The following is a 21,235-nucleotide window of genomic DNA, read 5'->3' as shown; positions in this document are numbered from 1 at the left end:
GTACTAAAAGTATCTCAATCAGATGTGCACAAAAAGTACACATGGGAGATGGACTATGCCACTAACACCATGCCAAAGTACACATCTAAATGCAAACCCTCCCACACTTCACTTCACCTGGTGTACACACCATGCCATGGCATGCAATGTCCAAACTGAGAAATAAATGTCCAACACATAACACCACTGTCACAAAGTGCTCCACAGTCAACGGAACAAATACAGAATGAACTCACTCACACTCATCAATCTAATAATGTACACAGCAACATCAATTGGCCAGTACAACATACCAGAAAAACAGGATCCAAAAGTGAATCTGTCTGACCGTAACCATACATAATAGCACATGTGCCTCAATGTGTCGTGAGTTGCACATGGCCCTTTGTATATTAGTGTCGCACTGCTAACCAAAGGGGGCAGGGAAGCACATACAGCAGGAAAGTTAACAATAATGCCAATACACGAAGATGGAACATGAACAAAGGATGGATCACAATGTACAAACAAAAAGGGATGCTAAACATGCACTGAACAAACAATCATGAATCCCACTTTGGGTGTATATACAGTTCAGACTTGAGACTGCCCACAGATAGAATGGAAGCCCAATGCCACTGTGTAAGTTACCTTTACATGCTGCACTCCTTGCAAGCCCATGGAAAGGGGAAGCAGGAGTGTGATATGTGCCAGGTTCCTAAGGCACAAACAAGGATGGTAGAAACACGAGACAAGCCTGCATGGGTCCAGCTGGCATCTACAGTGGATGCCCTTGGCTGCTGCCACACAAAGCAACACAATGTCACATAAATGCACAATCGACAAAAAATTAGTTTAAAAAACACAAAAATGCCCATGGGGGGCCCACTCAGGAGGGAGGATGTGCAGGGTGCACGTCAACACCCACTTTGTGGATGTAAAAAAAGAATACTCCATGGGTTAATGGGCCGCACGGATCGGGAGAACTGTCGCTGCTGTCGCCTCCCTCTGGTGTTGCATCAGAATGTGGTAGTGGAAAAGGAGGATCACCATTTATAGCCCTTGTCAGATGCTTGTATCTGCAACATAATGGCTCGGAGGCCTCCATGCAACACCTCACGGGATGCACGCAGTTCCTCCGTGATAGTACAAGTCATCATTTGCATCTGCTGTTCAGACCATCTACTGCTGGATGCCTCAAGTGCAGTCAGTGTAATACTGAGGGACCGGGTTAGGCAGAATTGCAGACAGTACCCTCTAGGACCACTACACACAATTAGGACTACAGGTGTTAGCCAAACCAACCTTTAGTATAGGTCTGTACCACACAGTTTTTGGCAGTAAGCTGAGTAGCCAGAATTATCTCAAGAGTGAATGTGAGCAGTACAAGTAGTTACACAGAGGACTTTCAATCATAGTGGTTCAAGTAGACCCTTATATTCAAGGTTTCTTGGTAAAAACACTTAGTAATTTATTACACAATTATTTAGAAAACATTTCACTAGGAGAAGGCAACTTAATATTATATACCAATACACTTCAATAAAAAACTGTAAGCTTTTGAGACAGTTTGAGCTCCCCTGAAATAGGAGCCAAATGGCAGTTCAGTTACTTAGCAGTGAGCAAAAAGGACAAAGGTAAGTAGAATATATCACATATACTCTCTAGGCAGTGCAAATAGTTTCAGTTCACCAGAAGAGTTCAACGCAAGTCAATAGGCAAGGCCAAAGTCAATGGCCTAGTGTTCTGGATAGGAATGAGCAGTTCTGGTATCAAACGGTAACGTCTTTGCAAAGTTCTCAGAAGTAGTTTAGATGAAAAAGGATCATTTGTCGGGGCACAAGTTGATTAGGCCTGCAAGTTGGGAAAGTTTCACGAACTTTCACCGCAAGAGTGGCGTTCTCTCAATCGGGTTGGCACCTTTGTATGATGAAACAAATGTTACTGAAGTCGTGGTTCCTGGCAGGTCCTGCAGATCTCGCTGTTCCTGAGCCTCAGTCGTGGGGACAAGAGTGAGGACGTCGGGGGACTCCTGCACTGCACAGGATCATTGAAGAAAGCAAACAAGATGGAGTCACTTCAGTTCCAGTAGCTGTAGATTCAAGAACACAAAACTGGTGTCCCTCTGCCTGGTTAATCCTAACCAGCCTTGAGAATGGTGTCCAGGTGTCTTATGAGTTGACTGATCCCACCAACTCAAAGGAAGAAGCCGTCCTTGAAGGAGCTTCTCTGTCGAATGGAGTTTGGCAATCCGGACTTGCAGCAGGGCTTCACTGGGCAAACCAACGGTCCAGGAGTTGCAGCAGCCGTCCTCTTCTAGCTCGTCTTCGGGTCTTTCGTTCCAGTGGTCGACTCTGCTTTCCAGTCCAAGAGACTCACCTTTTAAAGTTTTCTCCCTTTCATTCCAGCCTAGCTGTCACTCACCCAGCAGGGTGGCTGTCCTTGCCGGACAGTCAGCCAACCAATCATGCCAGACTGCAGTTGGGTCTCCTAGTAGACTAAGCACCGGGAGTTTCGGGCACCTCTGTCACTTCCTGCCCACCACAGACACTCAGACGTCAGAGGCGGTTTTCAGTCCTGAAGCCCGCCAAAGGCACACGAACAAAGGGACCAAACCTGGTTTGGCACGCAGAGACAAACACTAGAAGGACCTTTCCAAAAAGAAATGGCGAAAAAAGAAGACCAGGACCTGTTTAAACAAAGGGGTTTAAGGTGCCATCTTGAAAAACATGGCTCCCGTGATATTTAGCTACCGTTGTTCGCGGTCGGGAAAAATCATGGTAGTTCGTTGTAAAACCACTGCCACCAGCCTTTTCAATAGGAAAGGGTAGCATTTGACTGCTACATGAGTGTTTAGACACCGGGGATACTAGGTAACCCCTCCAGCACTCCATTGTAAGATGGTGTGTGCTGGGTCTATGAATTTGGAAAGATTAGTAAAGTCAATTTCACTTTACAATCTCTGGGAAACATTAGTTTATCCCAAAGAAGGTATTTAAACCTTTGGGAAGTCTAAAAAAGACATCCATGTGTCACTGCACTGAGTGTGCTGTGTAACACACATGAAACAATGCCTATGGAGTTATTTTAAAACTTAGAAACTCCATAAAACTCCATAGCCACAAAAAATAAATACAGAAAACAGCCAGAATTAAAAAGTACAGTCCCAAAGTTCAGCAAAAGAGCTGGGGGGTCTCTAAGATAGAGATGAATTAGCACATTTTGCGAATCCTCCCTAACAGACCCGACCCTCTGCAGCAATGGATGTGCGCAGAACCCTCAGTTCTGCCCGTTGGCTCCTGTTGCTGGCCACTATGTTCAGCCTGTGTGAGCAGCATGTGGACCGCAATGCCTGCTGCTGGTGCTCCACCTGTCTTGCTGGGGCTATTATGGAATTGGACACCCTAACCATGCCCTGAGCCAACATCTCATATGAAGCAGCCTGTTGTTGTGCAACAGCATACATGGACTGGTCCCACAATGTACCGCCAGCTAACACACGGCCACAGCGTTGGCGGACCCCACGCCTGCCTGGACCAAGGGGTACCTTGACCTTGATGTGATGATGCAGTCTGTGGCTGCAGGACTGCATCCCTCCGTTGATCAGCTGCCCCAAGAACAGGAGTCAATACTGTGGAGCATTACCCTGCAGCCTTAACCACCACAGACGGATGTACCAACACTTGCAGGCTCTGTGAGGGCCCCCCCCTCCAAATGTTTGGGATGAAACAGTACCCACGGTCGATGCACTCACCTGTGACAGCACAGAGGTTTCCATAAACGTTTCACCACCAGACCCAAATGCTTCCTCGGAGGCGCACTCAGACTGAGTCAGGGCCAGGATGGCCTGTACCACCAGTGGATCTTCATGGGTTACCACACCACGTCCTCCACAGGTGGTTGGTTGTGGCTCAGTATCCTGTTCCTCCTCCACCTCCTCCTCTGCATCCAGTGCCTCATCACCTGCACATGGACAAAAAAATACATGACGAGCCATATAAATTACATAGCCCATGCACATAGGCATCACAATGGTATCATGCAACACATCAACCTGCCATGTCACAGACTCCCGCACGTACGCAGTGTCAATGCAAGTGAAGGGTAGCATGAAAGCAGCCATGGACGTGTGTGGAAGGGCTGAATACAACATATAGTGCATGGTGCATAGCACCTGCTACACACATGAGCACCTGACTGGCATAGTTCATACACCAAAATCACAGATGCAAAAACAGATATGCCAGGTAGCATAGCCATGCCTGAACTGTAATACTGCATGAGATGGAACTTGTTGACTACTGTCACAGAGCCATGTACAATGGATGTGATATGACAAGACATGTAAATCACAAACTCAATGCACACACGTGTGACACAGTGCTATGATGCAAGGGTGGTCGAATAGAGTGAAGTCAGACACACCCATCCCATGCGGCCAGGTCACATTGACATCACGCGAGTGAATAGGCATGGTGAAGGTGAGACCTGGTGTTGGAAGTGGGAGTGGACAGTGCAGTACATGGGAATGGCATACCAATTAAATACAACTACATAATCAGCAATCAAAATGCGGCGGGCTGGTGGAAGTGTATGTGCAGACATCAGGTGTCAATTGCTGCTAGAGGGTTGTAGGGATACAGTAAACAGCCACTGAGTGTGGGGGATGGCAGGGAGGCAGTGCATGAGTACAACTGGTGGCTCAGAGGCCTGTGTCAGAGATCAGAGTGTGGGCAGATGACTAGTGCATTCTCTCAGTCATCCAGGACTCCAGCAGGGGAGAGGAGGTAGAGAAAGCACAACACACGATGAAGCATCAGAAGTGCCTCCAGACCCGGAGAAGGTCCACCTCCAGTTCCATTGAGGCAGGGAGGCCGTACCAGAGGGTGGCCCCAGCCAAAGATAGACATTAACCACCAAATAATTGCTATGAGAAGTAACTGACCCTGAGGGAGTAGGAAAGGGATGATCAAAGGCCATGAGAAGGAAGCAAATTGGTAAGATGGAGTTGAAGGAACTGCGGCACCAGGACCCATAAGGCCCGTGGCCAATGCACAGTGATTGGAAATGAAAAGTCGTAGCCACTGGGAACCAGTGCGATCATCATAGTCATAGGGAGATACAATACCTGGCACCAAGACAAAAGGACAATTCCCACAGTCCGGGTCAGGATGAGTTGCAGAGGGAAGTGAGTAGAGGCACAGAAATCTTGGTAGAGGCCATTGCAGTACCCCACCATAGGTATGACCAGTCCTCTGGAGAAAGTAAGGTACTGGGGGAATGAGAGGAAAGGAAGAATACCCCTGAGGAGGTGCAGCTGGCAGGGTAACCTCTCAGAGACGTGCAGAGAGAAGGCGAGTGTGGAGTGCAAGATTGTCACAAGCTATGTTCCATCACAGGTTGTAGCAGAAAGAGGGCCAAGGGAGCCTGGACAGAGTGACATGGAAGGAGTGAGCAGGTGTGGTGATGTGGTTTGTCACAGTGTGCAGCACATTGTGCGTATGGAGTCTGCAGGACAACAAGCATGTGTCAGTCCACCATGACATGGTTCACCCATTGCAGTCATGCAAATGCAGCTAGAACTGCCAGAAAATCATCACACTTCATCCAAGCAACATACACATGTCCTGGACATACACGCATCACCACTCATCAGACATTTCCTCATAAATTGGCAGGTCTCCCATGCCTTGGATCTGCTCCACATCAATCATAGCACCAATGATGTCCTCATGTGAAGTGAGTTCTTCGTCCTCTCGTGGTGACCCACCTCCAGTCACCAGAGTAGAGGTATAGTGGCACCCATCTTATCTTTGGCTCGGCACCAGAGGTCATACCAATGCTTCATTGTGTCAGAAGCTGAGCGCCTCTCATGGCCCAAGGTGTTAATACGATCGGCGACACACTGCAAGTGGGCCATATGCTAGGCAGGCGTATTTGTGTGCTCCCTGCCCGCACAAGCATGTCGTGTTTGTGTTCCTGCACGTAGTCCACGAGGACCTGGAGCTCCTCATCACTAAAGCTCCTCTTCCTCGACATGTGGGTCTCCTGTGCCGTGCCTTGGGACTGAGCCTGTTTGCCTACTGCACGCTTTCCCTTCTTGCAAGGTCGTGCAGACCCCGAGTGGCTGGGACCACTTGGGTGAGTAGGGGCTGGAGCACTGGTGGCCTGGGCTGCAGCATCACACACTGATGGTGTGACAGTAGGTGCCCTTGCAGGTGGCTGTACCTGGGTGCTGGTGCCACGATGCTGCACAGCATGTCACTTACCCTTCGATGCATGGATAGCATCTGCCACTGCGTCTCCGTGGACTGGGGTGAGGAGCAACACAGGCCTGGCTGGGTGAGCAGGAGACTGGGTGGTGAGGTCTGCAGCTGCACCTGCAGCTACCTGACCCTGGCGGGTGTGTACAGCAGTTGACACTTCTTCAACTGGACCCTGGGTGTCGGTGCCAGGATGCTGCACAGCATGTCCCTTTGATGCATGGATAGCATCTGCCCCTGCGTTCGTGGACTGGGGTGGGGAGCAACACAGGCCTGGCTGGGTGACCCGGAGGCTGGGTGGTCAGATCTGCAGCTGCCACTGCTGCTACATGACCCTGGCGGATGTGTACAGCACGTGACAATGCTGCATCTGGACCCTGGGTGCCGGTGCCAGGACACTGCACAGCATGTCCCTTCCCCTTCGATGCACGGATAGCATCTGCCCCTGCGTTTCCGTGGACCGGGGTGGGGAGCAACACAGGCCTGGCTGGGTGACCTGGAGGCTGGGTGGTGAGATCTGCAGCTGCCACTGCTCCTACCTGACCCTGGCGGGTGTGTACAGCAGGTGACAATGCTGCATCTGGACCCTGGGTGCCGGTGCCAGGACACTGCACAGCATGTCCCTTCCCCTTCGATGCACGGATTGCATCTGCCCCAGCGTCTCCGTGGACCGGGGTGGGAGCAACACAGGCCTGGCTGGGTGAGCTGGAGGCTGGGTGGTGGTTGCTGCAGCTGCCCCTGCTGCTTCCTGACCCTGTTGGGTGGGGGGCATAGCTCTCCCTGTACGGGCCCGGACACCTCAGACACCTCGGACACCTCTGCCACCTTTCCACCTCAGGCAACTCTGCCACCTCTGCCACCCCGGCCACCTTGCTTCCCTTCCCACTAGTTGCCCTCCCAGTCATGGCACAGATGGATTGCTGCAATGGGAGGTGCAGCTATCGATTGTCCTGGGCAATTTGAGTGAGGGGGCAGTGTACATGATGTCAAATGTACAAGTGTGCCCCAACAAGGCTCGATGTAACCCCTGGGAAAAGAATAAATGGGCTGTGTAAGGCACAGGCACCACAAATATGAAAAATACGTGTATGTGACCCCTCGGCAGCTCACGTGTAAAGGAAAAACCTAATGCAGTACGCTGTGGCACCCAGCGAAACAAAAAATATGTATGCGAAGGACACGTAAGCTACAGTGATGTTAAATAAGGGATTACGCGACACACAGGGGCACCCCCAGAATGCAAAAGGCATACGCAACTCACCGCCAGCCTCAAAGGTACACGTGCATGTGTGCGAAGGCAATCCCCACCAAAACAAGAGGCTCGCACGCAGTGAAGAGATTGCATGGAAATGAAGTCCACACGTCCGTCTGCTATAACACGGCAAGCGTGTGATGCTCTCCTATGCACTACTTTATCTTCATCCTGAACACCACGCCCAACATTCAGCGCATGTCACATAAGTTACACGCTTAGGGCCTTTCCTCTGATTTCACGCTTATTTGCTGTTTCTGTACGTGTGGAGTCACTCTGTTTCTTGCTAGCCACGCAAGTAACAGGGAAGACCCACGCTCCTGCCTAGCAGCCAATTTACATGCCTCCAAGTGCCCCGAGCTGCCTGCTACGAGCCATCTGCTGCTGCCTGCCCACTGTGTGTGCCTGCTGCCCACATGCCCTGTAATTTTGGTGCCTGCTGCACAGTCATTGCCAGAGCTCCTGTCATTGGACCTGTGACCACATCTTCTGATCTAGAAGACTCCCGACGTGCCAGACCACCGCTCCACAGCCCAGCACCAGTACCATCTTGCCCACCCACACCTGCATCAGGGGTTGCCATGTCTGAAGCAACCTCATGGGAGGCAAGTGGCAACCCGACGGCAGCGACACAGAGGGCTGTCAGCTTCTCAGCCAGGGAAGTTGACATCCTGGTGGAGCAAGTCCTGGTGCATTATGATGCCCTCTTCTACAGACCATCGCAAGTCGGCAAGGAAGGACGTAGGAAGATCTGGGTGGACATTGTGGGTGCCATCAACACGGAGGGGGTGGCACCCCATGACTACATCCATGTCAACAAGAGCTGATAGTACTTCAAAGCCAGGACCCGCACCAAGGCCCAGCGCTTCCCCAAGGCTGGCATGGACTAAAATGGGCGCCGGATCCGGTTGACCACCGACAACAAGCGGCCCCTGGAGCGGTTCTACCCAGCGCTACATGCCCAGGTCAGGGATTTGGAACTCAGTTTGGAGTCGACTGGTAAGTGTCCATGTGTACTTGTCCACCATAGTGCATGTGCATGTTGATGTATGGTTGGAGTGTGCACCTTGGCCTTATGTCTGGTATGTCTCTTATACATATGTCTGTGTGCATGTCCCAGACAGTGCTGCATGTGAGTCCATTCATGCATGTGTGACAACAACGGTGTTTGTGTAGCAATGTGTGATGTGCGGCAACATGTAACCACATGCACATGGTTGATTTCATGTGTCTGGACTTGGCCATGTGAGAGGTGTCACACATGTGTGCTTTTGGCAACATCATGGACATGCATGGTGCATATGTGCATGTGTCTGAAGAGTGAGTGTGTGACTGGCCAATACTCCGGGATGGATGTCACTTGAGCATTAGATTGTGTGATTGACTCATGCTGCCAAATTGACCTCTAGTGCACTCTGACGTGATAGCTCCATGGCCTGCTTCATGACTGTCACCTGATGTGTGTGAATGAGAGGTGTATGTCCCATGGTGCATGTGAGGCGAATGTACAATTTAGAGGTGCTGACAGTGCTTTGTCCAAGGATGTGATTGTTGAGAATGCCAGACATGATTGTGCATGTATGTTAATTGCATTAACCTGTGTGTTGTGGACAGTAATGATGGTTGTGACCTATGACAGTGCCACTTATGTACATTTGCTTTGTGCAAAACAGACATATGGTCAGTACCCTGATGTTTGTGTTCTATGTCTCCCTATGCACAGGGACGATGGAAGAAGAGGGCGGAGAAGGCACTGTGAAGCAAGGCAGCTGGGATGCCTCCACCAGACACAGACGCAAGGCCCAGTCACGTTCCCAGGAAATGTCATCTTCGGGGAGCGAGGGGACTGGTGCCGTGTCCGAGGCAACAGCTGCAGCTGCTGAGGGGAGGTCCAAGAGGGTGAAGTTGGTTGTGGGCTTCTCGGCAGTGGGAGAGACAGGTGAGTTTGCACAGGGGCAATCCGGAAGATGGTGGGGAGGCATCCAGGTTGGCGGAGGGGGAGGAGGAGGCCGCATCAGCCAAGCCCACGGGGCCCAGCAGGGTTGATGACATGGGTGTGACTGGTGCAGTCCAGACTCGGGGGCAGGAGGCAGTACAGGTCGCAGTGGAGGGGCCTGGGACTGATCCTGCCCCTGGGACTGCGACTGCACCAGTATGCACCTGCGGGCATGCCCTGGGCCGGACCCATCCGTAGTTGGCGGATGTTTCCACCCAAACAGAAACACCAATACCTGCGGATGAAGCAATTGCTAGCCAGTATCACGAGGCGTACAGGCACCATCAATGATGATGTGCAGGCTTCCAATCGGGGGCTTGCACGTCATCACGATGAGGTATGGCATCTCCTGAACTGGCTAGCGCATTTGCTGGTCTCAAATTGGGTACGTGGGCTGGCCACTGCTGCAACCCCCTCCTCGTCCTCCTCCTCTGTGCACCAGTCATCCTCCCTGCCGTCTTCCGGCCCAGATGTCACCAGGGCCCCCTGTGTACCTGTCCCAACCCCGGTGGCCAGTCTGGTTGAGATCACATCCCTACCAGAGTCGGGAGTCGAAGTTGGATCAGCAGAGGTGGTCACCACACAGATCCAGCCAATGACAGGAGCTGTGGCAATGGAGGAAGAGCAGACACCAAGGAGCAGTTATTGGTTGACTACGTGTTAGGGCCCCACTCGATTTTTTGGATCACACTTTCTGGTGCTATAGAGAAGCTGGGGCAGAAGTGTTGAAGACAAGAATAAGTTGAGATAAATGGCACACGGACGTGCACAGGACTGAACAGCACCGAGAAAGGAAGAGCCAAGCTGGAGGGTCTCTGCATCAGGAGTTCTCCGGTTACTACAGACCGATCTCGCTCTGGCCACTCTATCTCTTCACATCTCTATCTAAATACATAATTCCCTCCTGCTTTCACTTACCTAAGGCCTCCATTTGCTGAAATTAGCCTTGTGCGAGCTGTACACCTCCATTCCAGGGAATGATCTCCATAATTTTCCCTCTGTTACATTTAACAAATCAATGCACAATGCAAGTTATGTTTTCAAGCATAAGTTAATGCAGGTATGATACTCGTGTTATATGCTTTTTGCATATTCCTAGCAGCTATAAATGCTGCAGCCAGGGCTTTAGGTGGGCCTGGCCAGAGATTCAGGGTTCTGTCTGCCCACTAAAAAACAGCCAAAGGTTCAAGCCCACCGTTGGTGGATTAGTATGCATTTGGACCTCTATGCCTCAAACGCAACAGTAAATATTAATGTTCCTAATAATAAGCAAGCGCACTCTCTCCCAGGTATGATTTCACAAGCGCTACTAAGTTGGACCTGGACGTTTGGCCGTGACCATTTCGGCACGGGATGTTTCGGTGCGCCCTGTTGAACACAGCTGGCAGGGTGCTGGGATATTTTGGCAGCTGGATGTTTGGGTGCAAGTTCATTCTGTTCATTCTCCATCTTTAGTACGGATCTGCCACTTAGTGGTGCTTGTAAAATGCAAGGAATTCTTAAATGTGATGATAACTAAATATTTGATGGTAAACATGTTATTGTGTTTGGTGATTTGTTACAGTTTACAACAGTAAATGGAGAACATGATTTTTAAAATAATTAAAACAAAAGATAGTGTAAAAGCCATTGGATGCATTTTTGGGGTTTATTCTTTTTAGACTCTTTTTCTCCCACTCTTAGGCATGATTTGAGAATGTCCTTTGACTTTGTAATGTGTTTTATGGGCTATGGGGTCTTTTACTCCATAGGGCTTCATGTGGGTTTGGTAAGTGTTTTACACAGCACCGTCGGTGCAGTAACACAGGGGTGTCATAGTGACCTCCAAACATAGACTCCATACCCTGGGACTGACTACTGTCTCCCAGGGCATGTAAAGTCACCATTGACTTTACTAGTCTTAAATTGTGAACAGAGCCAGTACAAACCATCATATTGTGGAAGTACTGGTAGGGGTAATTCTATTGCCCATGGGTTTGTTTTCCAAGGGGGCACTGTCCAGTCCCCCCTTGTCGAGTTTCTCACTGGTGGCAGTGGTTACCACGCGAAATATTCCACCGGAATATTTCCTATGGGATTTTCCCATTCATTTTAAACGCACCACTTTTTTGGTGCAATGTTAAAGATACCGCCGGGTTATTTATTTAATATTTATTCCCCGGTTGGGTCTTTTTGCCAGGACTCGGTTTTAAAATGGCGTTTGCGTTCACCTCTGTATCTCCAACCCAAGTCGAGCCCTTTGTTCCACTTTTGGCGGGCTTCTGCACAGAAGCCTCCAAAAGTGGTGCCACTCTGTCTGGGTCTACAGGATGTGTGGGAGGGGGGAATAGGCACCCTGGACTGAGTTGCCTTGGCAACTCAAGTCGCACTCTTGTGTGATTGGCCCAGTGGTGAGCCGTCCGGCTCACCACTTAGCATGTTTGATTGACAGCTAGGCTGATGAATGGGGGTTTTCTGCATAAAAGCAGGGCTTTGGGGACTGGAATTTCAGAAGTCGCCACAGGACCTAAAGAATCCGAAGAGGGGAGAAGCTGAGCCATCTACAACGACAACACCACCAGTGGAGCCCTGCTGTACGAAACTCACCACTTTCTCTTCCCTTTGAGCTGGTGGGACTACCAGTTTGCCTTTTTCGCCTTCCTGGATCGTCTTGTGGTCGAATGGCCGTGCCAAGCACCCCGGCGGCCGGATAGCCATGCTTCACCACTACCGCAAATAAAAGGGTAGTACCTTTTAACCGGGAAACTCTGTGGCTGGTTTCTTCCCTGGCAGTGCAACGACCTCCAGCTTTCCTCCACGTCGAGATCTTCTCTTCCCCTGGACGAAGCCCCAACTTGCACCCGCTGCCAGGACCAACTGCCCCCTCTGGAGCTTTCTCACCATTTGAGGTACTGGGTCCCGCCTGGTCTCCCTTGCAACAGACTGTCCAAGGTGTCCCGTAAATCCTTGACTCTCTATCCTGGGGTGACCTCGGACCCGTTAACATTACCTTTCTAACTTGATCCAACCTCTTTCTGACTTTCCTGCAAAGACTTTTAGTGCATTTCCACTGTGTGATCTTGGGAACATTCCGCCTTGCTCTCTCCAAGAGTGGCCCTGGCCTATGAAATGTTTGCTCTACAGTAGACCCTGCCTTTCTTGACTTGCTGTGGTTCTTTATAAGTGTTGGTACTGTGCGATTTTCCTATTCTGCCTTTTCTCTTCCTTTTTTAACAATTATTGGAGTGTCATCTATGGTTACGCGCTCACCTCTGTTTTGCTAAATAAGTCGTGTATTAACCTAGACTTGTCAAATAATTAATTAGGGAGGTGTATATATTTCTAGTGACTGTGTTTGAACTTGCTTGACATATTAGTGCCAGTGTATTTAAATAAATAATTATATACTTTTATACCAAAGCTCTGGTCAGTGTTTGCTTGTACTACTGTATATCTAGCCCTATTGTGTATACTCTATATACTGCCTAACTCTTATTGAGAGAAGTCTGACTGCTCAGCCACAGTTGCCAGGTAAATCTGGGTGGTGCAGACTGCTACCAATTGGGTTTACTGCTAACACCTGTAGTCCTAAATTTTTTGCAGTGGTCCCTAAGGGAACTGCACAGGTTTCTGCCTAACACTGGTGTACAGCGGTACCTTAGTGCAACTAACCACAAAGCTTAGCACTAAAATGTTTATTTTCTAACCTGTCAACTATGGAAAGTTATAGTCAAGAGTCCCTTGCTACAAAAACTGCTGATTGTTTAAGAGTTCTCTGTAAGCATAAGAATCTCCTGACTAAAGGCAAGAAAATGGAGCTGTTAGAAAGATTGTTAGCAAACCAAAGTCTGGGTGATGGCTCAGAGGAATCCACTCTCCCAGAGAATGTAGAAAACAGTGATGATATTGATATTGATCAAAGTATTGAAAATCTTGAGGCAGAGTCAGAAGAGGAGGGTGAGGCTGTTGTAACTGTCCCCCATGGGCCTCTGTCTGCTCTACCAGCTGTACCTACTGGGCCTTTACCAGGTCCCACCCTTAGTCCTCAATGTCTTGAACTAGAGAAAATGAAACTTGAATTGGAGTTTAAGAGACTTAATGCTCAAGCAGAACAAAGACACCAAGAACTGATTCAAGAACTAAGGCTCAGAGAAATGGAGCTCAAGCATGAGCTAGAGATGAAGAAATTGTCTGTTGAAAATGCTTCTCTCTCCGGATACTCTAGGGGTACCAGTCCCAAAAGACCCCGGATGCCTAAAGAGCTTGTGGGTATGCATGAGCCTAAGTTGGATGTGTTGGATTGGTTGGCTATGTTTGAGTATAATCATGGGCTCCAGGACATCTCAGGGAAAGAGTTACTTCCCTGGTTGTTCTCTAGGCTCCCCCCTTTTGCATCTGATGTGGTAATGGAATTGTGGGTGGTGGATAAGAAGGATTATGAATGTGTGATGCTAGCTTTGATTGCTAGATTTGGGAAGACCCCTTCCCAGTACCTTAAGAGGTTTAGGACCCTCATAAAGCATGATGGTACCCCTTGGGCTACCTGGGTGAGTGAAAGTTTGAAGAACTTAGAGGGATGGATTAAGGGTTACAGGGTGAACACTTATGAGGGAATGAAGAATCTTGTGATGTTGGAGTCAATTTATGATGCCTGCTCTCCTGAGCTCAGACAGCACTTGGCTGATTCAAAGGAATTAGATTCCAGAAAACTAGCTAAGGCTGCTGACTTGTGGGTTGCCAACAGGGCTACTCACAAGGACTCTGGGACAACTCAGAAAAAGGATGAGGGGAAACAGCCTAAAAAGGACTCCAAAGAGAATTCTAATAATTCCAATCCCAAAGACGGTCCCAAACAAAACAATAAGGGTAAGCCACGAGGGAAACCAAATCAGGCTAGTATACCTTTCTGGTGCCAAACCAGAAGGAGGTCAGAGCAAGCCACCATTCCAAAAAGCATTTGGTAAATGCTATGTTTGTAGCTCACCTGACCATGTGAAAGGGGATCCCAGATGTAAGGGTAAACCTTCAGGGGTCCACACAGTCTCCTTAGCCTTCGCTCCAGAGGAGGAAGTACAGATGGCCAGTGGAAACCTTCTACTACTGGCTGATGATCCCATTGGAGTCTCAGCCAGTGTTTCTTTAGTGCCTCTGGGGTTGTGGGAACAACAGATTTTAGATGTGCATAATTCTATCCCAGATAATACTAAAGAGTATTACAAGGACAGTGTCCAGGTGAATAGTCAGGAGACTCCTGACATTAGGGACACTGAGGCCAGCATAACTGTGGTGGATGAATCATTTTTCAAGGCAGAGGATGTTGCTAAGGCACCCAAATGCCTCACCAAGTTAGCTGGAGGGCCTGTGCAGATGCTCCCCCAATTACCAGTTCTCATCCAGTGCAATAATATGACTGTGAAGATACCTGTCAGTGTACAATGTGAGGTGCCAGGAATGGTTCTGTTGGGAAATGACCTGAAAACCCTTGGAGTGGTGTCACACACCCCCAGACTTCCCAGTAAAAGGTTACAGGAGCTAACCAGACCTGCAAGAGAGAAAACCATGAGAGGTTCTTCTCTGGAGATGATGAAGAAAGATATCACTCCTTCACCACTGGAGCAACTTACTGCAGTCTCAAAATCAACAGAAGCAAAGGGGCAACCCAAGACTTCTAAGAAAAAGCCAGCAGCAAGCACTCCAGTGCTTCCAACAAGGACTTCCCCTAGGTTGTCCATAGTTACACCTGTAACTCCACCTCCAGCTGAGGCTGAGAGGGAGGTACAACCCTGTATGGTTGAACTAGACTCTGAAGAAGAGCTAGTAGAAGGCCAAGAACTTATTGGAGATCTGGATCCTGTTGACCATCCTGAGTTGCAGTATTTACTGGCAGAAGGTGGACACAACAGGGCAGACTTCAGTAAGGGACAAAGAGAATGTCCAACTCTGGAAGGTCTTCGCCATCAGGCAGCTTCTCAGGCTGATGGGCAAGAGCCTGGGAAGTATAGGTTGCACTGGGAAGATGACCTCTTCTATAGTGAACCGACTGAGTTTGCATCTGGAGACTACAAGCGGCTTGTAGTACCTCAAGAAAACAGACAACAGTTCTTGCAACTAGCCCATGAGATTTCTTTGGCTGGTCACTTGAGTTTCAAGAAGACCAGGGAAAGGCTCTCACTCTACTTTTATTGGCCAAAGATGGGGGCTGAGGTAGATAAGTTTTGCAAGAGCTGCCACACCTACCAAACTTCTGGTAAGGTTGGTTCCAAGAATGTGGCACCCTACGTGCCTCTCCCAGTAGTGGGAGTCCCATTTGAGAGGGTAGGGATTGACATTGTTGGTCCCCTTGATCCCCCAACCTCTTCAGGCAACAGGTGTATCCTTGTTGTAGTAGACCATGCTACTAGATACCCTGAGGCAATTCCGATGAGGACTGTTACAGCTCAGGCTGTGGCTAAGGCCCTCCATGGTATTTTTACCAGGGTTGGGTTTCCTAAGGAAGTCATCTCTGACAGAGGGTCACATTTTATGTCCCACTACTGTGGAGTTACTTACAAGTTCTCAACCGCGTACCACCCTCAGACAAACGGGTTTTTAGAAAGGTTCAACAGAACCATGAAGAGCATGATAGGTGCTTTGGAAGATCCCCTTAAAAGAAAGTGGGACCTTCTACTGCCATGCCTTCTCTTTGCTTATAGAGAAGTCCCTCAGGAGGGAGTAGGTTATTCTCCATTTGAACTTCTCTATGGCCATCCAGTCAGAGGTCCATTGGCCCTGATTAAGGAGGGGTTGGAGAGTGCTCCTTCCCCCAAGCCAGTCAGAGTGACTGACTATGTAATAGGTCTCCGGAGGAGAATGTCACACATGATGGCAGAAGCTAGTGATAACCTGAAAGCTGGACAAGCTTTGGTCAAGCATTGGTATGATCAAAAGGCTAACATGGTTGAGTTCAATCAAGACCAGCTAGTTCTAGTTATGATCCCAACAAGGCAGAGGTCCTTGCAAGATAAATGGATGGGACCCTTCAAGGTTGTGGGTAAACTTGGAGAGGTGAACTATCTGGTGGACTTGGGCAATCCCAAGGAAGCTCCCAGAGTCTTCCACACCAACAGACTAAAGGCGTATGTCTCCAGGCCTGGAGTAGGAGCCTTGCTTCTAGCTTCAACAGAAGCGGAATAAGAGTGTGAAGCGCTCCCTGATCTCCTCAGAGGCTTACCCTTGGATGAAAAGATTGAAGGAGTACATCTCTCTTCAAATCTGACACCTGAGCAACAGGAGGAGTGCAAATCTATGTTAAATCAGTTTGCCTCCCTGTTCTCACTTTCACCAGGCTTGACCCCTTGGGGCCAGTATGAAATACTCACTAGTGACTGTCTGCCAGTCAAAAGCAGAGGATACAGAATGTCAGAAAATGTGAGATTCCACATCAAAGGGGAGGCCAGCAAGATGCTTGGCCTCGGGGTAATAGAGCCCTCTACTGGTCCATGGTCTAGCCCAGTTGTGTTAGTACCAAAGGCAGGATCCAAAGAATTGAGATTCTGTGTGGATTATAGAGCTCTTAATGCAGTCACCAAGACTGATGCCCACCCTTTGCCTAGAACAGATGAGTGGGTGGATAGACTTGGTGCAGCCAAATTCCTCAGCACATTTGATCTAACTCAGGCTATTGGCAAATAGCCCTGACACACCATGCCAAGGAGAAAACTGCATTTTCTACCCCAGTTGGCTTATATCAATTTAAGGTTATGCCTTTGGACTGAAAAATGCACCTACAACATTCCAAAGAATGGTAAATAAGGTTCTGGCTGGGATGGAAGGCTTCTGCATGGCATACTTGGATGACATTGCAGTGTTCAGCCACTCCTGGGAAGAGCATGTTAACCACCTAGGACATATTTTGCAGGCTCTTGGGAAGGCCAACCTGACCATAAAGGCAAGCAAATGCCAGATTGGACAGAGTAAGGTGGTCTACCTTGGGCATGAGGTAGGAGGTGGAGAAATAAGGCCTTTGATCAGTAAGAGTGAAGCTGTGCAAAATTGGACAACACTACTACTCAAACCCAGGTGAGAGCCTTCCTAGGCCTCACTGGGTATTACAGGAATTTCATTGAGAACTATGGGACCATAGCTTCTCCACTGAATGTGATCACCTCTCCAAAATTCCCTAAGAAGGTCAGATGGAATGAGGAGTGCAATCAGGCCTTTGGAAACCTGAAGAAAGCTCTTTGCCAAGCACCAGTACTGAGAGCTCCTGACTACCACCAAACTTTCATTGTACAGACAGATGCTTCTAATGTAGGTATAGGTGCAGTCCTTAGCCAACTGGATGGGAAAGGTAGGGAGCACCCCATTTGCTTCATCAGTAGAAAGCTGAAGGATCCTGAGACAAGGTGGGCAACAATTGAAAGATAATGTTTTGCCATTGTGTGTGCACTGAAGAAGTTTAGGCCATACTTGTATGGTTCTACATTTGTCATTCAGACTTACCACCAACCCTTGAGATGGTTGATGCAAATGAAGAGGGAAAACTATTGAGATGGTCAATCTGCCTTCAAGGGTTTGATTTCACCATTGAGCACAGGTCAGGGTGTCACCACCAAAATGCTGATGGTCTCTCTAGGATGTATGTCATCGACTAGAGGTATGAGATTCATCCAGGAGTGGATTAAATCCTCCTGTCCCTTAGTCTGGGGTGGGGGGGGGGGCGAGTGTTAGGGAGAATTCTCTGTAAAGGCTAATTTCCCAAGCCTAGTGAGTCCCCCAGCAGCTTTGCTGGATTTTTGGGGTTTATTTTTTTCTCCTGCTAAGAGTGAGACTATTTTTCTCCCACTCTTAGGCATGATTTGAGAATGTCCTTTGACTTTGTAATGTGTTTTATGGGCTATGGGGTCCTTTACTCCATAGGGCTTCATGTGTTTTTGGTAAGTGTGTTACACAGCACCCTCGGTGCAGTAACACAGGGGTGTCATAGTGACCCCCAAACAAAGATTCCATACCCTGGGACTGACTACTGTCTCCCAGGGCATGTAAAGTCACCATTGACTATACTAGTCTTAAATTGTGAACAGAACCAGTACAAACCATCATATTGTGGAAGTACTGGTAGGGGTAATTCGATTGCCCCTCGGTCTGTTTTGTCGAGTTCTGGCTGGTGGCAGTGGTTACCACACAAAATATTCCACTGGAATATTTCCTATGGGATTTTCCCATTCATTTTAAACGCACCACTTTTTTGGTGCAATGTTAAAGATACCACCGGGTTATTTATTTAATATTTATTCCCCGGTTGGGTCTTTTTGCAAGGGCTTGGTTTTAAAATTGCGTTTGCGTTCGTCTCTGTAACTCCAACTCAAGTCGAGCCCTTTGTTCCACTTTTGGCGGGCTTCTGCACAGAAGCCTCCAAAAGTGGTGCCACTCTGTCTGGGTCTACAGGATGTGTGGGAGGGGGGAATAGGCACCCTGGACTGAGTTGCCTTGGCAACTCAAGTCGCACTCTTGTGTGATTGGCCCAGTGGTGAGCCGTCCTTTACAAGTGTGTTTTCAAATAAATAATGATATACTTTTATACCAAAGCTCTGGTCAGTGTTTGCTTGCACTACTGTATTTCTAGTCCTTTTGTGTATACTCTATATACTGCCTAACATTTCTTGAGAGAAGTCTGACTGCTCAGCCACAGTTGCCAGGTAAATCTGGGTGGTGCAGACTGCTACCAATTGGGTTTACTGCTAACACCTGTAGTCCTAAACTTTTTGCAGTGGTCCCTAAGGGAACTGCAAAGGTTTCTGCCTAACATCCACCTTAGCAGATTGTGCAAAAATGTAATTCTGAAAGGATTTCTAAAGATAATCAAAACACAATTTCATTTGAATCAGTAGGCAAAGTGAACCAGTCTGCTTTAACTAAAAAGATGCAGGAAAATGCAGAAAAGGTTAAAAAAATTACAACAGACAGTTTCTAAAACAGCAGGAATTCATAGTTGTTTAAATCTTTGTTTAAATACAAAAGTAATTTTAAAAATGAATGTTAGTGAATGTTAGTGGAGAAGAAGGCTTAGTCAATGGAGCAATGGGTTTTATAGTTGGTTTTAAAAAACATGCTAACAATTTATTAATTGAATATATAGCAATAAAATAAAGTTTATAATGTTAAAGAAGTGCAAGAAATAAAAAGATTTACTGTGTGCTTTCAACTTTTAAAAGGCATGTATGTAGTACGCAAACAATTTCCAATAACTCCAGCATATGCAGTAACAATACATAAATCTCAAGGTTCAAGTGTAAATACAGCATTGGTAGAAATTGGATCTAAGGTTTTTTACAGATGGAATGAGTCATGTGGCTTTATCTAGCATGTGAACATGCACTGGTTCATTTATCAACGTTATAATATAAAATCATAAGCAACGATTTTGTGTAGTGTTTTTATGTAACAACATGGTTCTGACCAAATATGCATTTCCTAAGGCTTTTGAAGTTTATCGACTGATGAAGTTTTGTATAAGTGACAAATCTGTGTAACTTTTTTGTTTAATTGTAATGCTTTAAGTTGGGGCATTGTATATCCTATAGACATGGGTCTGGTGTCATTCCATTCCAAATTTTGCCCACTTTAATGGTATACTGTCCAAACTTCAATTCCTAAGGTATTTGCAGTCCATTCACTGGAGTTCATTCACTGATGAAGTAGTGTCTAAGTGACGATTTTGAGTCTTGTGTCATTTTGTTCCACATGCATCCAACTGTGTCCAATCTACAATTCCTAAAGCCTTTGAAGTTTATTAACTAACATTAACTGTGACGGTGCCCTCGGGTGTTTGGCCGCCAAAGGCACCAGGGGGGCAGAGTCGCCCAAGTAGTAAATATGGATGTACAAAATAATCACTGCTCTATGTATAAAAGAATACAACACTCTGCTAACCACTTAACCTCAATTGATATACCAATACAAATAAAATCAGTTACATTAAAAAGTAAAACTACACTTTCAAAATTGCTAAAATTAAATACCAAAACAACAAAAACTTGTAAAAAAAAAAGTAAATACTGGTGTAACACAAAGTACTTTTAGAACTGCTAACAGTTCTACAAGTTACCCTCTAGAATTTCGTAATAATTCTAGAGTGAATTGTTATGCTAATTTGATTTTGCATATGCTGTTAAAAGTACAACCTTTGGTTGATCAAACACTCTTACAAGAAACAATACTTTTATCATATATATTCAATAAATAATAACTAACATTACTATCAATTCACAAAACAAGATGTCTCAGAAGTTTGGGCCCTCCTGGAGTTCTATATGTCAGAATGGCTCAGTCCCAATTTTCCATCATTCTAAGGTCGGTAAAGCAAGCAGAAATTATTCAGGAACCCCCCTATTATTTATTTATTTATTTATTTATTTATTTATTTATTTAATCGGTTTTTCCGCCTAATACTGTACCTGAGTTCGGTTTCTAAGCGGGGATCCGGGATTCAAACCTCTGTTGCTTCCAAGACTGCGTTGCCCCTATGCTATCCCCCGTTCATATTAGAGAGACAAGACAATGTACGGCCTTCTCTTTGTCGTCGCTTGACTTCCAGCTTGCTGGCTATGATACACAATATTTTTGCAAACACTTTATTTTCTTAAATGATACTAATCTGTGGCTCCAGCAACGAATGGCATACATTGTGCTCTTTTCTTCTGGAACTGTGTTGTACTCGTGGTCACAAAGTTGCATTTTCAATTCCCCTGAAGGCGTGTGAATGTGATGACAGTAGCCACCCAAACA

This window comes from Ambystoma mexicanum, chromosome 3p (assembly GCF_040938575.1).
Source record: "Ambystoma mexicanum isolate Mex_15411 chromosome 3p, UKY_AmexF1_1, whole genome shotgun sequence".
NCBI lineage: Eukaryota > Metazoa > Chordata > Amphibia > Caudata > Ambystomatidae > Ambystoma > Ambystoma mexicanum.
The sequence above is the reverse complement of the archived record's forward strand: the minus strand, read 5'-3'. Positions refer to the sequence as shown.